The sequence below is a fragment of the Bactrocera tryoni genome, chromosome 3 (genome assembly GCF_016617805.1).
Source record: "Bactrocera tryoni isolate S06 chromosome 3, CSIRO_BtryS06_freeze2, whole genome shotgun sequence".
Taxonomy (NCBI): domain Eukaryota; kingdom Metazoa; phylum Arthropoda; class Insecta; order Diptera; family Tephritidae; genus Bactrocera; species Bactrocera tryoni.
In genome coordinates, this window is record NC_052501.1 from 26,649,658 (window position 1) to 26,668,701 (window position 19,044).

The 19,044-nt window shown below is 36.5% G+C and overlaps 1 protein-coding gene and 1 long non-coding RNA gene across 2 annotated transcripts in view; both read right to left on the minus strand.

The window, feature by feature from the left end:
* The window catches only part of LOC120770006, a 244,279-nt gene that overhangs the window by 172,315 nt on the left and 52,920 nt on the right, over positions 1–19,044 (minus strand). The gene's annotated exons all lie outside the window — the stretch shown is intronic.
* Positions 4,606–7,062, minus strand: LOC120771496. Its single transcript, XR_005704971.1, has 4 exons — positions 6,883–7,062; positions 6,484–6,808; positions 6,231–6,405; positions 4,606–4,901 (listed from the first exon to the last, which is right to left on the minus strand). It is a non-coding gene; the product is annotated as an uncharacterized LOC120771496 (long non-coding RNA).

The window sequence follows — 19,044 nt, forward strand, 5'->3', positions numbered from 1 at the left end:
CGGTAAACCTACAGCAAGAGGGCTTGGATCCGATGGAAGAATCCAAATGCTGTGTGCACATGAATACTTTAAAAGCAATTTGTTCCACTACCACAGAGCTGTTAAAAAGGGATTAAAATTAATATTCAATTGAATTAATATATTTTTTTAATTAATTCGATTATTAATTTTTTTCGCAATTCGTTGATTAATTAATGATTGAAAATTAATTTAATCAAAATTTAATCATGATTAAAGGGAATTAATTTAGTTTGAAAAATTTATTTACAGATTAAAAAAATTTAATCAAAAACTTAGTTAGATTAAAAATTTTGAATAATTTGGATTAAGGTGGATTATATGGCAATGGGCTATTAACACCATGTTGAATGAATGCTTGTCACATCTGCTATGTCAAGGGACTTCAATAAAACAACAATCCATTTTGGAAATAACGGCACTGTAATGTATTCTACATCCTTAGGATACGTTAGGTTAGATTAGGGTTTTATAGCTGTTTAGCGATTGGAAGATAGAGCATAAAAATTACGGGGATAAGACTTGAGATACCAAAACTTTACTCCTGGGTGAAATAAACATTTATATATTGTCAAAATATTTTGAGACCAATATAAATTTACAAGTTTTAGGATTTCTATGGCTGATAGTTTCACTAGATGTCGTAAAGCGTAATAGCTAAGATGATTTACTCTCAAAAAGTCAAAAATGAAATATTGATTATATAACGTTAACATTCAGGCAATTTCAATAAGAGGAAAAATAAAGTTTTGTAACTGATTAAAATTAAAATACTAGTAATAATTTCATATTTATATGATATATTTAAGCTTTAAATATTTACCATATTGCGTATGCAGTCTCAGCCTACGTGCTCGCTTCCAAATTTGTAGTAAATATATAACCATAAATATACCCCTAAAATATAGTTGAACACTCTCGAAATGAACTTCTATGCAGCTGTGACCCTCATCCCCATTTTTGCTGGGCTTACTGTTAGTTAACCTACACAATATATATTTTTTAGTAGTGAGCGTGTCTCCCGCGGTTTATCTTATTTTCTCTCTCCCTCTTCATTTCATTAACTACAACTTACATTCAGTCCGTTTAACGCTCAGGTTCCAATAAATAATTCATTAGCTTCTTAAAGGCGCTTAAATGTATTTGATTGCTTATAACAGCACATGTGTTGCCGTATTTATTTATTTGCGCCGAGAGTACCTTTGGGATTTGCATTGTATAAAAATAAATGTGAAGTCATTTCTTATTAAGTAGCTTCCATTAAAAGGCAATTAAATAGTCACTTACATTAAAGTATTATATTTTTTCTTAGACCATAGTGTATAATTGAAGTGCAGTGGCGTCTCCGGGAAATTTGTAGAGCAAATAAAGGGGATAAATGACGAATAATTAATTTAAATAAGGTTCGATTCATAACATATAAAAGTGTAGTTACTGACTCTCAAATTGATCATACATAATACATACCAAATGAAAGATTTCTAAAAGGGGGCTTTAACCCCAGAATTTTCCGACTACCTGATATTTATATTAATAACCTTTCGAGGTATAAATAGAGGAGAACTTTTGGCATCATACTCAGACACAATTTCGTGCTTGAAACAGTAGTAAGCAATAAGCACAAAGAAACACGAACCGCGGAATAAAAATATATACACGAACGTTGAAAAATGTCTCTAAAAAATATTGAGACCGAAAAACATTCCTCCAGCAATCTCAATACAAGTTTTGACTCCAATAATACTTCCTGACAATATTTTTGTCAACACAATGGAATCGGAAAAACAGAAGACAGAAGAGAAGAAAGCAACAACGAAAACATAATGAGATATTAAAAAAATGGTGAAGGGAATTCGCAAGACCATCACAAGAAGCTCACGTATGTAGGCTAAAGGGCAACCTGATACGATTTTAATCACAATTCTGTCTTATAGTATAGCTTAAGAAAAAATTTTATTGTATTAGACATTATAAGTTTAAAAATATCATAATTATAAACGAAAATAATTGAAAATTTTATTATGGAAACCATTGAATGCCGCAAAAATAGTAGAAACATATCATTGGAAATTAAAATAAAAAATATGCTTTCGTTTTTGGTTCAGATCTTCAGATTGTGAAGTTCAACACATGATTGTCGAATTTAAATAATCTAATTGATGAAAATAGTGTCATACATACCATGTCCTCTTCTTAAGGTCAAAAGTCTTATATAATAATAATTACCTGCAAAGATAAGAAGAAGAAAGTAGAGTTAGTGAATATTATTCACAAGATTGGAGAGGGTATATGGTGATCCATTTCCAAGTTCCCTACTTAAAAAAAAAACTCAGAAATTTCAAATTTAATGAAGTATGTTTATTATCATTCGAAGGAACATTAATTGTCATTTATTTTTTTAAGATTATCTCTTTCAAATACTAGGCTACGTCTTGTTCCATCCGTTGAGTCCAATATTCGATGACCCGTGATGTTTTGATTCAACGCCTAAATGGTAGCAGTATTGTTCGCAAAGACTTAAGACTATTCATATTCTAACAAGAAAAAGTTTAACGGTGTGATATCAAACGATCTTGGTGGCCAATCGGCCGGCTCAAAAAGTGAAATTTTCTGCTCCCTTAAGGGTTCTCTCAATATATCCATTGATAGAGGCGATTTTTGGGAAGTGGTGCCGCCGAGATCACGAACTTCAATTTAAGGCATCAAATAGTCGGATATTATGACGCGATAACGGTTGCCATTGACGGTTACGTTCGCACCGGCACCACTTTTGAAGAAATAAGGAGCGATGTTTCCACCAATCCTGAATAGAATGGCAGTTATTGATCCTCTTCAGGTTTTCTTCGTCCCAAATACTGCAATTGTTTAGGACCCATCGCTGAATAAACTTTGGCTCGAAAACGTCGGATCTTTTCGGAACTTTTCCAAAGCCCATAGAGCGAAGCGATGTCGCTTGGGAAGGTTGAGCGAGGTCAACTCTTGCACAAGTTGTATTTTATACGCTTTTAATTTAAGATATCGGCGAAAAATGCTCTTACATTATTCTGCGACGTTGAAATGTGTTTGGCTGGGAAGATTACAAACTTTTATTAAAAGAAGTGTTAAGCATCTCAAGAAGGCGCATATTTTGCTGCTCTGCTCATGGATGCGAGGTTTTGAGATGTTCCACAGAAAACCTGAACGCCATTAGAATGTTACAGTTGTACAAAGTGGATTTACTGAAGTCAACTGAAATACTTTACGGCAAAAATAAGCATGATTGGATACTGCATGAGAACAAAGATCCGAAACATAGGAGTAGACTCTATACTTAATGGAAACAAAACCAGCCTCCTTCAGAAAACATTCCTGAAGTATTGCGGAGAATTGCTGCCGGTTTGACAGTTGTCGGCCCAAAAAAATCCGGGTCCGTTCTCGTCACGTAGACTCTGACTGAGGACTGCTAGGCTTCAATGTAAGCCAAAATATCAAGAAAACATATAACGACTACAAAAGGTTACTTTCGGCTACTCTAACATAACTGGAGGTCGGTTTGTATGGAAGATGCAGACAATTTAGTTGTTAGTTATAATCAAAGATGTTAGGTTGTAAAAGACAAGGCGGGAGGTTGAAGAAAATATTCAATAAAGCTACATATATATCAGACTTTCTCCACACATAAAGCTTAATGTTAGTTCAATAATGGCGAGAGTTATCTGATTCGATAGCGGGTTGCAATGCTTTTGATTTCATCTTTTATTTCTAGATTTTTTCGTAATGAACTAACGTCAGAGAGATTGTTCTAAAATATTTAATCATTGACCTTATTCTGTGTTCGGAGGAAGATTTAGCTGCATTTACATATGTATTTTACGCCAACCGTTGTTCGTCAATTTCAATATTTTTTAAAAATAATCCTTTATCAAAAAAGTTGAAGTCAAGTACTGAACTTTAGTCGGTTGAAATCTAAACATATAATATAATCAGCAAACTTCTTCACATGTGTTTGGCCATGACCATAACCGATTACTACAGGTTCGTGACCACTACAAGGATGATCATATATACATATGGATACACAATACTCCAGCATAAAAAATATTTATTTATGATCTCTTACAGCGAATTTTTATTCTCTTCCATACATAAAACGAAAATGAACACATTATGCTTTCAAAACAGGCATACAGCGGCAATATTAATTAAAATTTATTCCATTATATTCACGCATACTCCACAAATTACATTCTTCTCAAGATATAATAACCCACTAAGACGCCAAGGCTGAATAAGATAATTCTATCCATGGTTGCAATTGAAAGAGCGACAATTCCAGGCTTAGATTTGGTTAGTTATTTTAGATGTCTTCTTAAAATTTCAACAATTTTCACACAAGATATTTAGAAGTTTTAGGTTTTGTCATTTAATTTGATTATTCAATTTAACTATAAAGCAAAGCCTGCAATATTTTCTTTTGAAGTAAAGTAGTCACTGCTGTGAACATTTTGCTGGGTATAAGTGGCAAATCTGACCAATTACATATTACCATCTCAGCGGCATTCTTCGAAATTATATAATGTATGTGCTAATACAACAACAAGAGCAATATCAAATTTGAAAACGTTAAGTTCAGCATTTATTTTCCATCCTTAACGACTGGGAGCATTTCAATTGCTGTCCTAAATATTATTACCACAAACTCAAATATTTTTCAAATTATACAATAAAACAATTTTATCTTATTGTTGTTGTTTTTATAATCGATTACATTTTTGAATTTAGCTGCACATGGAAATTACAATTTCGGCACAACGAAGTAGCCAATGGCAACACCAAATATAAATATTATCAGTCGATCAGCAAGCATTCTGTTTCCTTCCAAGCGATTTCCTTGTAGAATATTACTGGCAGATAAAATATTAATGTATTATAAATGTTTTTTTTTTTTTTTGTTTTGAAAATTTTCTGATGTTACTGTGACTTAAAGTATACGGAAAATACGAAGGCTACGTGAAGTGAAATAGTTTTCCATATATAGTTTTTGGAAACTTCAGCTAGGCACAGCTAAAGTACATTGTTGATGACCTTTTAGTTGAGAGTCATTTTAAGACTCCGCAATACTTTTTCTTAATTTGAGCCAATACCGTGTATAAAGAGGGGAAATGGGGAAACTCATGTGCTCAACGAAATATGAGTAGGTGGAATTTTCTCTTCTCTTATATGGAAGCTGGTCGTTAACGAGCTGCATAGGAATCTTGAAAATCGTGGCTGCCGGATGATTGCCTATGTCCCGGTGGCACCGCTGCTGCAAATGGGAGATATCCGTCTGCAATCGTCGTAGGGTTCTAGAAAACTCCAGCTTCAGACTTCCTGACAAGTGCAGCGTCTTCCAGGCCGAGGTTGCATCCATTAAGGCAGCAGTAGATTTATTGCTCCGGAGTGTAGCCTCCTTCAGAGAAGTGACCGTACACTCAGATAGCAGTGCGGCTATACTAAGCTTGAACTCATTAATAGTGAGTTCAGGGCTGATCAAAGAATGCTTAACCTCGCCACCAAAAGCATCGAGTGTGTTGATAAGACTGGTATGGGTGTCAAGCTACCGCGGGATCGCAGGAAATTGTAAAGCTGATGAGCTAGCAAGAAAATACACCCTAGAGTCACTATCGGTAGTATGGGAGGGGTTTGGTGCTCCCGTGTCCACTTGTTTTCTACAATTAGATAGCTGCGCTTCGCAGAAATATTGTAAGCGCTGGGATACATACGCTGTCGCAAAAACCTTTTGGCCCAAGATCGATCACAAGAAATCTAGATATCTCTTTTCCCTCGGTAAAGCTAGCCTCTAACTAATTTAGTGGCTTTTAACCGGTCATTGCTCCATTGGCCAGTCCACGCAGTAAGGCTGGGAATCCTACCAGACGACATCTGCAGAAGCTTTATGGAGGAAGATGAGGGAGAAACAACTCAACTTCGTTCTTGACTGTCCAGCGTTAGGGAGATCAAGAATTATATGCTAGGGAGCGCACTCCTCTAGACATCCTGTCGAACTAGAAATTAAATGCCTATGCGAATTTGTAACGGCTATAAAGCGTGTTCCTAATTTATAAGTACGAACACAGGAGTTCTTCTTTTTACTGGTTTCACAAAGGACTACATATAGCAGACCACGTGCAATTCTTGATCACCCATCTAAGCCAACCTAACCTAACCACTAGTTAAAATTTCTAGATGCTTACACCAATATTATGCCAGCCAAAGTGCCCAAGCAAAAAGTGATCAACGGTTCGGTCATTCCAAAGCGGTTTCTCCGTTAACAATCGTAACTTGACTTTAATTTTTTGGGAGAATATTGTTTGGCCAACTCCGTAAGTACAAATGGCTTTAGTTGTATGTTTTGATTAGAGTTCAATGCTGAAAGTAAAACACAAATAAGAGACAAGCGCGCAGAAGCAATCAAAGTAAAGGTTTTCAGATATTAGCGACACTCACAAACAAGAAACCAGCAGCACTTCTGAAATCAGTTGTTATTTTAAATATTATATATTACACTCTCGCAAATTTAATATTCCTCTTATCGTCTCCTCGGCGAAATAATATAACCAACAAACAAACCAAAGGTGAAAATGCAGAGTTTTCTTTGGGTCGTGTTTTGCATTTTGCGGACAGAATTTGGATTTTTTTCCAATTCTTTGAAATTGAATTTTTTTCAAAGCGAAATGTCAACGAAATAGTAGAGAATGTCAGTGCGAGTTAGAAAGAAAACGAAACAATATTATTATTTGGAGGCAGGATTATTACAGTGAAATCATAACAGCTATACGAGAAATAGAAAAATATATCAACTATTAGTATTCTTTGAATATTGAGAAACATATTTTCTGTACTCACAGATATCAACTTAATTTCTCTCACATGCTGTGGCGAAAAAAAAGCCGCAAATGAATCCTAAACCAAATATCACTAAGAAACTAACCATCTTTGCTTGAGCTAACAACTCATTCACATTGTTTGAGAATTTGAGTAGCTTTAATAGATCTTTTATACAATTTGAAGAATGTATACATCATATTTGCTGAGTGATAAGAAATTCAATGATTTTATGAGAAATTAAATTATATCTGAGTTATACCACAATGTTCAATTTTGTCCAGAATAAATTGCTGTTTTCGTACTTTGAACAACAGAAATTTCTTTCAACACCATCTCTTAGGTTAGGTTAGATGACTGATCTTTCGCCGTGACGTAACATGAGATTACACCGTCCTTATGGTTGCTCATGAGTTATTTTAGAGATGACAGTATTACCACATAATATTTTTGTGAAAGTGAGTTTATAGAGGACAACAGCTAGATGTGGATTGCAGATTGGAATTAGAACAATATTTGTCTTATGTATGCATCAGCTGACTTGGATACGTAAAAGAGTCAATTGGAAGCAGAGATTTATGACATTACATACACTTACAATATAAAATGGATAGGGACAACGTCCGATGTGTGTAACGGGGGCACCAGTCGGTATTGTTGAATGGATACACTTAGCAGTTGTGTAGGGTTCGAGGCTCAACTAAAACCACTGCCGTACTTTGGGTTCTGCACCTGGTTGCAATTCAACTGCACAATCAACTGACAAAGTGTCAGTTATTCCCACATTCGGATTTTAACCATAACCACCAGGATACTCCCCGAGGGACCAGTAACCAGGTTGAAGTGAACTTCAAACGCTTCTGCTCCCCATGGTACCAGAATTAAGTCTCCGGTCAGACCTACTAGCTGAAACTATTACCAGTTCAGCTTCCATACTGTTCTGTACTGGTGACCAGGTTTTGGACCTTATACGCACGTTACATCCAAACAACAGTCACACAAGAAGCTAACCCTAATACCCAGTTAAAAGCCTTCGCCTCCTAAACAATTCACGCGCAAACAACCTAAATTGTTCGGCATTCCGACTAGTGGAGATGACACCGCTAAATACGTAAGTCTAAAGGTCCGTCAGTCTAAGTAATCCCCATACCACGCAGATCCCTACTGTCCGAATACATCGGGCATTCCTGAATAACTTGCACCCGATCCTCGATACGCGCCCATATTTATACCGCAACATTTTTGCGTCGAATATGATGCCTTGCTACATACCACAGTCATTCGAATATTCCCTATTATAAAAGTTATTGACGCTTTAATTGAAATTTGAGCATTTTTATACCCTGAACAGGGTATATGAACTTTGTATATATAAGGTAAATGATCAGCGTGACGAGCTGAGTTGATTTAGTCATCCGTCTGTATATTTGCGAAGTAGTCACTCAGTTTTTGAGATAACGATCGAAAAAATTCCTTTTCGAACCAAAAAACAACACATTTGTCGGATCCGTCTATATCAGACAACTATGCTATAGAAACTGACCGATCGCATTCAAGTCCTTGCATCTAAAAGTTTTTTTATTTAACGAGGTTCTTCAGGAAATTTGACTTAGATTGTTACAAAAAGCACTGTACAATTCGCATAAATTGATCAGATCGTACTACTATAGCATATAACCTCTATATAAACTGATCGATCAAAATTAATAAGAAGATATATATATATTTTTATACCCTCTCATCGATATAAAAAATGCACCCATGAAGTTATGAATATATAAGTACAATATTGTAGCTTCGATGAAGCCGTAGTCAACTTTTTTTTGGTTTTTTCTGTCATTGTTTAATGCTTCCAATGCCAAAAAGGGTAGATACTTCAAAGACTCTTAAGTTTAGAAAAATTTATTATTTTTGTGTTCCCGCAACATGTTGTAACATAGCACAATAATCATAGTATAATAGTTTCGTTCATATAACGGTTGTTCATGTCAACCAACTATGACTAAACGAGATATATATGGGGTTATAGAAATGTTCAGGACGACGAGATGAGTTGAAATCCAGGTGAGTGTATGATCTAACCATTTAGTATTCTCTGGAACATGAATAAAAAGTAATGAAAAAATTCAACAACCGCCAAAAAACGCTCGAAATTTGGCCTTCCGGAACACACATCCCCTTAAACGAACGAAACGAACGATAACTTATTTTTGTAATTTCCCGAAATGAAAAGAAATGCACTGAATATGTGGTCCTAGAACACAGAGGACTATTATGCATTTCTAACGCCCTTTATTGCTTTAGTTAGCAACGATTTCGTCTATCCAACGAGCACACAAGAGTATTCATGAATCGTTATTCAATACTGTAGCGAAAACACACAATTCAGTAAAAAGACACTGAAGCAGGAAACAATTAATTATTTCAACTCACAAATTCAACTTATTGCTTCAAACTTTTCAATATTTTGTCCAAAGTTTATAATATTTTAATTTTGAATAATTTTTTGTTTACTTTTCTTTAATTTTGGGTAAAATGATATAACCCACAAGCACTCCAAAAGTGAATATGCACAGTCTCCCTTGCATTTTGCGGAAGGAAACGCCACTGAGAATTTCAGCCGTCAATTTTCTTTCTGTTTTGGGTTGAAAAGTTCAGGCCATCCATGACTGAATTATGTAACTTCAATCTAAAAACAACAATTTATGAAAAGTGTTAAAACTCGTAATGTCAAAATCAGCCTTTTTGTTTTCTCTTTATGATTCAAGAATAGATGTTTGAAGTACTTCAACCATGATTCAACTGTAAACAGGTTGTGTCGATATGAAGCGTTTTTCCTTTTCCAAAGAAATATTTGTATCCATAATGACAAAATCAATAATTTTTTGTTTTTCTCATGAAATTTCTGTTCATATTTTAATGACTTTGAGTGATTTACATTCCATTGCAATTCAGTTATCACTCAAAAAACTCATTTTCATTGGTTGAAAATTTTCTTTTTTGAATCATAAAAACTAATCAATAAAATATTGACATTATGAATCCAATTGCTTTTGACAAATTGTTGTTTGGGGTTTTCAATACAACCTTATATATGTATGTACATATGTAATTGAATAATGATTTCAACCAAGAAAATGCATTTTTTGCGTAATAACTGAATGCGAATAAATTTATTTTATATTCTCGCTGGAATCAAAACAGGGAAATACGTTCAGGTGTTGGCAACACTCGTTATTCAACCAAAGTGTGAAATGAATACAAACTTATTAGGTGCCATAATAACTTATGCCATAGCTTACTCACTTAGTCTCATTACTAAATTTTGCTTCATAACCGAGATATTGTTATAAGAATCAACCCAGTTAAATCAAATGAGATATACTAAATGTTGCATAAACTCAACCAAAGATAATAAATTTAATACACTAGTTAAGATTAGGATTAGGAAAAACTTAAGCAGTGAGATGGAAATCATTATAATGACATTAAGGGGCATATTTAGTTCATTATGTCTATGAACGTCCAGTGCTCGTAACACTTTTCATAAGCACTTTGTGGGATGAACTTCGCCTTCTTCAGCGAATTTTTTTTTATCTCTTTGATCGACTAAAAAAGAGTTTCCATGGAGCATCAATTTCAGTTTGGGGAACAAGAAAAAGTCACACGGAAACAAATCTGTTGAATACGGTGGTTTATGGTACTCCTTGCGTTTTTGGCTTTAAATTCGGTCACAATCGTGGCTCAATGCGATGTTGCATTATCATCGTGCAAAATCTATGAATTGTTCTACCACAAGTCCGTCCATTTTCGACGGCTGTTCTCACGCTAATGCCAAAAATACGGCCAAATGGAACCCCCAATTGACCATTTGTCTGTCCGATACAAATTCATGATGCACAAAACCACGAATAACGAAAACAAAGGAATCAGCATCATCTTGATTTTTGAGCAGCTTTGGGGTGGTTTTTTGGTTTCGGCATGTTTTGTTCCCTATTCTGCTGATTGTTGACCTGTTTGCATGTCAAACTCATAAACCCATGTCTCAGCGGCAGTTTTAATGCTCTTCATTAATGTAGGATCGGAATTTGCACGATCAAGCATGTACAAAGAGACCAGTTTTTGAAAAAAAATTCAGCTTTATTGGTACTAGTCGAGCACGAAAGGCGAATTTAATTAAAATTTCCGAATGCTTGTCACAAATTTGCGATTTTAAACATTCACCTAAGTTTTCTAAGATCACTTACATATTGACTGAAATAAACGGTATGGAGACTAACAGAAGTTAGGAATCCTAGGATTGGGTATATTTTTGCTAGGGGTAGAATTCACACTGTTTTATTCATTTTAGGCATAAGGACACATTGTTATTAAATGGAGAGGATATCACATTTATTTAAGAAATCAATAATACAAGTACATCTCACGCATTGAATTAGTATTCTGAAAGGTTATACATATTGTATGTACATATGTACATACATATGTATGTATATAGCCAAGAGTTATGCATGCTGTTCTTGTTAACTCTGTGGGGCTAAAAATAATAAAAAGAACAGGCTTCGTGTGCACACAGACACATTAATCAAATATAATATACTTTGACCAAAGCTTTGCTTCCTGCCGAGACCTCAACCGTTTGCCATTATATGTTCAAATAAATAACATTGTGATTAAGGCTGTCAAATAAACACGCATTGAATTGAAATGTGTATATTATATAAGTATGTATATATGTGTGTATGTACATTTGTATGTTTATTGCCGCAATTAAGCCGACTTTCGGGGTTTATGTCGGAGGAAATCATGCAACAAGGAAATTATCATTAATCAACACTTATGGAGTTATGTTGAATGCTTGCGACGCAGGTGGATTCGATTTTTTTAATGAAAAATCACAAAAACTTCAAATTTTATGGGGAATGTTTATTATCATTCCAAATAACATTCTTTGGAATTTATTTTTTGAAGATTATCTCACTCAAACGTTCGCCACGTCTACGTCTCAGATGGTCCATCCGTTGAGTTTTATTTTCATTGATTAGTTAGAGTATTTTGACTGGTAACTGGCGAATGACCCAAGGCATGTTTTGCTCCAAGGCCTGAATCGAAGCAAGATTAACCAAATAGACTTTAGAAATTACATATCATCACAGGAAAAAGCTTAACGTTGTGATATCACACGAGCTTGGTGCCCATCGACCAGCCCAAAACGTGAAATTATCTGCTCAGCGAAGTATTTTCTCAATACATCCATTGATTGATGGTTATGGATAATGGTGTTGTGAACAGCATGCTCAGTAGACCGAATATGTTGACCATAAGTTGAGCGAAGCGCGCCAAACACTTTCTTTACAGAACGTGAATTTTTGTATTAAAGTTGAACAATTTGTAAACGTTGTTCAGGCGCAAGAAGAATTTCTTGCAACATATTCTGTTTGACATACTATATGTCACTCTTTACATACCACGGTATGTGTTAGGTATTTGTGACGATATTGACTCTACCTCCACTTTAGAAATTTCCACCACTGAAATTATTACAACTGAACACTGAACTGTTTATAATAAAATCTACGATCTTTGCCATTTTATAAAGAATACATTAATGTGTTAATTTACTCATATATTATTTCAACTTTGCGGCGGAAGTAGCCGGAAATTAAGAGCATACCAAAGCCATTTATATAATATTCGAAGTGATACATTTCTCTTCTTCAAGGCGAAAAAGCCTTTGCCTTCTAATGGCCGGCAGTGAGAGCACATTAGGGCTTTACAGAAGCCTTTAAGGTAACTAAGCAGCTCGTTACAAAAACTCATATATGTGTGTGCCAGTTTACGTAGTGATTAATTAGCACAAATTATAATAATATAACGGAAAAAATACCTTAATATTTGCACACTTCAACACTGTAATGGAAATGGCCTAAAGGGTGCTGAAAGGAAATGAAAAACCCTTTTCAAGTTTAAATTGTTCTCGATTTTATCTCATGATGCATAATGTTTTCATTTCATCAATGTCATTAAGTTAATAATTGTATGTGCGTTAGAGAGAGTTTTCAATTTGAAATAAATATTTAATTATTTCTCGGTCTTAACTTCTTTAATAGTAGTATCAGATTAAAGATATGACATGTGTGAGATTTTAAAAACTTATTTAAGTTGTTTTGCAGGAATTAGAAAATGTATTATTGTGATAATTTATCTAGGCGCCTTGAGCCGATATAATATTGTAGTAGCGCCAGGCTGCCATTCGAACTGACCGAACAAACTTTGGTTCTTGTATGGAAAATTTTTTGATTTGACCAAAAATTTTATAGAAATTTGGCATGGATCATTCTCTAAGTGAACGCTATAATCTTCAAATTAACTGCCTGGGTCGGAAAACTATTGCATATAGCTGTCATACAAACTGATCAATCAAAATTAGGTCTTTTATGGGAACCTTTTTCATTTGACAAGAGATCTTCATGAAATTTGGCATGAATCATTCCAGAAGGAAACGCTATAAGCTCCAAACAAAATGTTCGAATCGAAAAACTATGACATATAGTTGTCATAGAAATTGAACCGTTGTAGTAAAGTGCTTGTATGAAAAACTTTGTCGAAGTCTCTCAGCGAAATTTGACGGAGGCAATTATTACATAAGCCAGCGCTATAATTGGTAATGAAAATGTTGAGATCGAACAACGATAGCATATAGCTGTCATAAAACTTTTTTAATCATTCATGTTCATTATACGCTTGTCTTTCTGAAACACATATAGTGCATTCGGCGATTTTTACGATAAGTGAAATTATTCAAGAAAAAAATGCCATTAAATATTCTGTGAGTAATCAAATTTCTGGTAACGAAACGTTCAAAATATTGGATAAGGTCTTCGGTGATAATTGTTTGTCGTGAACAACTGTGTCGAGCACGCGTTGACGACGAATCATGTTCAGGTCCATCAACTCATGATCAATACGTCAATAAAATAAAGAAGTAAGTGCTTGAGAATCGATTGGAATATCAGATTAATCAATTAAAATCATTTTGAAAGATCATTCAAAACAGCGTCGTGTTAATGTCCGTGAAACAATGCTTTCCGACTCCCAGGATGTCGTGAAATGTATTATTACTGCCCATGGGACTTGGATCTATGCTTACTACCCGTAAACAGACGATCAATCGGCCGAACCAAATCACGAAAAAAATCACTTCAAAGCAGGTCAAAAATTAATGCGATGTTGACAATTTTCTTCGATTATCGAGGTGTCGCTCACTTCGAATTCCGTTTGACCGGCCAAACTGTCAACAAGGTTTACTATTTGAGTATTGTGTGTCGACAACTTTAGATTTTTGCACTTAAGGCATTGATTCTTCGTGACTTTTTCGCCAAACCACCGTTTTCACCAGATTCAGCTACGTGCAACTGAGCTGCGGGGAAACCGTTTTGTGTCAGCTGAAGACATTAAACTTGAATCGCTACGCACAAGTGTGTTGGGGCCATAAGGGAGTATTTAGACCGTGGCGCCATCTATAGGATATATTTCTGAGGGAAGTAATTTCAGTGATTTTTATGATATCCAAATTTGTACTAAGCCGGATGTTAAAATGTTTTTTTTAGATATATCTCGGAGTGTTTTCAGAAGAATAGGTTGGAATTTTTTCTGTCATGAGCTAAATATTTGTTTCTAATATGGTATAATACTTAAAGGTTAGAATGGTATATTGGTTTTGGCTTTGATGTTGAGCAAGGTTTCCTCTTAGGTGCTTCTAATATGAACTAAATCCGTTCAATGGAGTGAGGTATGAAATATTTAGATCCAAAAGGCACTTAGCGTTATCTGGGATGAGATTGTGAACTAGATATGAACCCAAGCATATATGGTACATTTACTACATATATATTCCTATAAGGGATATGTATGTATATTTTTCTTTTTTGGCTGGTATAAATTTGGATGCTAAATTCATTGGTTTGTTCATTACTAAGGCTTTACTAATTCAAAATAAAATTATAATAACAATTCCATGACATCTCTAGACAAGTCTACTCTCATTATCGTATGCATATATTATATACATTTTTTTCAAATACGTCACAGTGACATATTTTCACTTTCATCCATAATTTCCACTTTTAGAATTTCATCAAAAAGTAAGTGAAAAAACACTCTTGACCCTTTTTGTTCCCCATTAAACACCTCATCAAAAAATTTAGCGCAAGTAACTTTGAAGTGCCACTGGCAAACTTTCTTCACTCATTCGTGCATTTAGGTTCGCATGTAGGCAAGTATGTGTGCACTTTCATAAGTAATTCTTCATTCGCTTCATTTTTGCTTTCACATCCCATCACCTTTTAAAAATTTCTGCGCTTAAACCTTCTTTCCGGCGCACATTTTTCACAGCTATTCACTGCTGCCGAGGCACTCGAGCATTTAAATGCGCTGCTGCGACTATAAATTATGCCAGTCCTTACGAGTCGTTGTGAACTCACTCACATAGCCACAGCAACCCGTGTATGTGTGTGCCGCAGTCTTCATACTTATTAGCAAAGTTGCAATGGAAAGTTTGGTTGCTGGCATTTCTGAGCAATTTACACATTCTCATAGTACACTCGCTCACACACACACATACACACAAATGCATATAAAGGCGTCGTGGAAATATATTTCGCAAGTATTTAGCAAATCTACTTTAATTCCGACAAATATTTATATGGCAGACTTGAAGATGTTTCAATACCTCGACAAATAACCGCTTCACATTTTGACTCACGCACACATACATCACATGTACACACATTGTATAGATACGTTCGCACGTCCACATATATAAAACTCTAGCTGCCAAGTGGTGGCCTACCCCTGAGTTTGCCCATAAGTCATATTCATAAAATTTTTGCTCCATTAAGTTGAGCCCGCGGTTCGCTTCGATGATTTGCACATTTCACACATCTGAAGACATAGACGTTTTCACACTTAATCGAGTGAAAGCATTTCTAAGTAGTAGTATATGTATATGTAGATACGAAACACCATGAATAGGGGCAATAAAATTTAAAGTAAACAATGAGACAGAATAGGACTTATTTGTATCCAAACAGGAACAATACGTCCGTGGGGATAGTACCTAAAAAGATTGTGTTTCGGTCAGAGCAACTCTAGTCCCTCGGAGATATCTGCATTAATGAGTACATAGAGATAGAAAGATTGGAAAGTTCTCTGAACATGGTTTACTTAGGAGTGGCCAGAAACGATTCCTTTAGATATAGCTCAAGCAGCTCACAACTTCCGGTCTTAAACTAAGTATCCTCTTTGTAGCCAAAAAACATCCGTTTGAAGGCGAAATATCCCATCCAATGGGTTTGGAACCCGCCACGTAAAAAACACCACAAGACGAAAATAGCCTCGGACGAAAGAACCCCCTTCTGATGCCGACCTCTGCAAATATGTTAAGTATTACGATTTAAGGGCATGGACCTGGAAAGTCAGGTCCCTGAATTGGGAAGGTGCCACTGCCTAGCTGGTTGATGTCGTCGTTAGAGTGAAGGCTGACATCACTGTTGCCCAAGAAATGCGATGGACGAGACAAGGACTGAGGCGAGTAGGCCTTGAGAGTGGGATTCGTGGTGAAAGAGAGACTCCGTCATTCACCCTGCTCGAAGAACGTCTAGCAACAATCCGCATCAAAGCAAAGTTTTTCAATATATTGCTGGTTTGCGCTCACGCCCCGATGGAAGAGAAGGACGATGTAACCACAGATGCCTTCTAAGAGCGCTTGGAGCGCACCTATGAGAGCTATCCCCGCCACGATATCAAAATCGTACTTGGCGATTTAACGCCAGGGTGGACAAAGAAGGTATCTTTGGCACTACGGTCGGTAAATTCAGCTACCACTATGAAACATCCATTAATGGGTTGAGGCTGATCGACTTCGCTGGGGCCCGCGATATGGTTATCTGTAGTACTTAGATTCCATCATAAGAAAATTCATCAAGCTACCTGGCTGTCTCCGGATCGAAAAACCACCAACCAGATCTTCGTCTCGCTTTTTATCGTGGTTTTGGTTCTTATCTTAGTCTTGGTCTTGGTCTTGGTCTTGGTCTTGGTCTTGGTCTTGGTCTTGGTCTTGGTCTTGGTCTTGGTCTTGGTCTTGGTCTTGGTCTTGGTCTTGGTCTTGGTCTTGGTCTTGGTCTTGGTCTTGGTCTTGGTCTTGGCCTTGATCTTCGTCTTGGTCTTGGTCTTGGTCTTGGTCTAGGTCTTGGTCTTAATCTCGATCTTGATCTCATTTCTTATCTTGGCCTTGGTTTTTATCTCGGTCTTGGTATTGATATTGGTTGATATCTTGGTCTTAATCCTGGTCTTGGTTTTTGTTCCGATCTTGGTCTGGTCTCAAACATGATGCTAGGTTTGAGTTTGATTTTGGTCTTTGTTCCTAGTTTTTCCTCGAAGTTTGTCTTTCAGGTCGTGTCAAAGGCTGGTTATTATATTCAATTTTGATCTTGGGCTTGGTCTTAGTAATAATCTTGTTTTCAACCATTTCTCATTCGTCCTAATCTTAATATTACTTGTGGTCTTGACTCTGCTATCAGCTACAACTTTTGAGCTGTCTCAGACCATTTTCTTAAGTTCGGTCATTCTTTTATTTACATTTCTACATTCTTTTGGCTTTTTAGAAACACCCAACACGTGTACTTCGATTACCATTTCCTCTGTTACATTCACTCTTTTACAATAAAAACCAATGTAAAATGCGAATTACCTTGACCACTATAAATACGAGAACCCTCAAATCCTTTACATCCTTGAACATGCACGACCACTAAACACAAAGCGGACGAGCTCTAATCCTTTACAATATGTCGCCGAGCTACACTCGTAACATTTTGTGGTGCAACACAAAAGTGGCGCTCATTGTTTTGAAGAAGTGTATGTGTGTGTGTTTCTGGTTTGTACCGCAGTTGCAATGATGTGCGCCATTCCGTAATAAACTCATGCAAAAGCCATTGTCTCTGTTACAAATGCGCAGCCAAAAAGGGTACCGACGTGAAGCGAAATGAAATTGCATATGGCAAACGCGAAGACAGCGCCAGAAGAAATGCACGAGATGGACAAGTGGCATGCAAGATTGTGGTCGGTATCATGCCGTTGCCTGACGACGTCATTGCCGCCAGTCATGCCACAAATGCACGCAACAAAGCAGTCAAATGGATCCATAGATTCAATTCGCCTTGACTTGCCGTGGTGGTTAGGTGGCTTCGGCTCGGGGTGTGTGGGCAACCGAAAATTTCAGCGAGACGATCTGAAGACGCCACAAAACGCTTGAGCCGCAGACCAATTTGCCTGCTGCCACGCTGGCGTGACAAAGGGCCACTTACGAGCGTGCAACCGCAAACAAGTGAAAATGCTTCTTCAGCGCGAAAACACGTATGTATGTACGTATGAATGTTTGCGGAGGAAATCTGCAGTTTCCTACTTGCACTTGTGTGGGTTTGCATTCTAAAATGTGCTCCGACCTCTCAGGCTCGTCTTGTGCGCAGGTTTTTTGTCCTGCTTTCTAAGTAATGAGTTCTTGGAAATAATATTTTAAATTGTTTCCACGTTTCGTTGTCTTTATATTTGTATATTTGTTGGTTTTGTGGCAAACCGTTATGTAATTGCGCAGACGTACGTAATTGCAGCACGACAGAACGGAAAGTGTAAATGAAACCGAAATTGCGAATATTGTTGGAAGTGCGACGGCAATTACATGGCTCAGGATGTGATTTCGCAAGCAGCAGAGAGCCTCGGAACTAGGGAAGGAATGCAGGACGAGTGTGTGTGTGTGAAGGAATCGTGCATTCAAGTTAGATGCAAAAAGCTTTCATCGTGGAAGAAATTTAATCGAGTTTCTTTTTAGTCTCCTAAGTACAAGAGACTTGTAGATCCCCCAGATTAGATCTTATGACTGAAGCCCAGAGCCCAGAAATTATAGTGGAAACACATCTCCAACCTGCTGAATGGCAGTGAAAGCATAACGCCAGCAGCTGGTGAACCGGATTCCTCAATCAATGAGGATGGAGCAGACGTTTCATTGCCCAACAATGAACAAATTCGAATAACAATTACCCGTCTGAATAACAACAAAGCGTCGCGGCCGAGCTATTCAAACACGGCGGCGAAGAACAGATAAAGAGCATGCATCAGCTTCTTTGT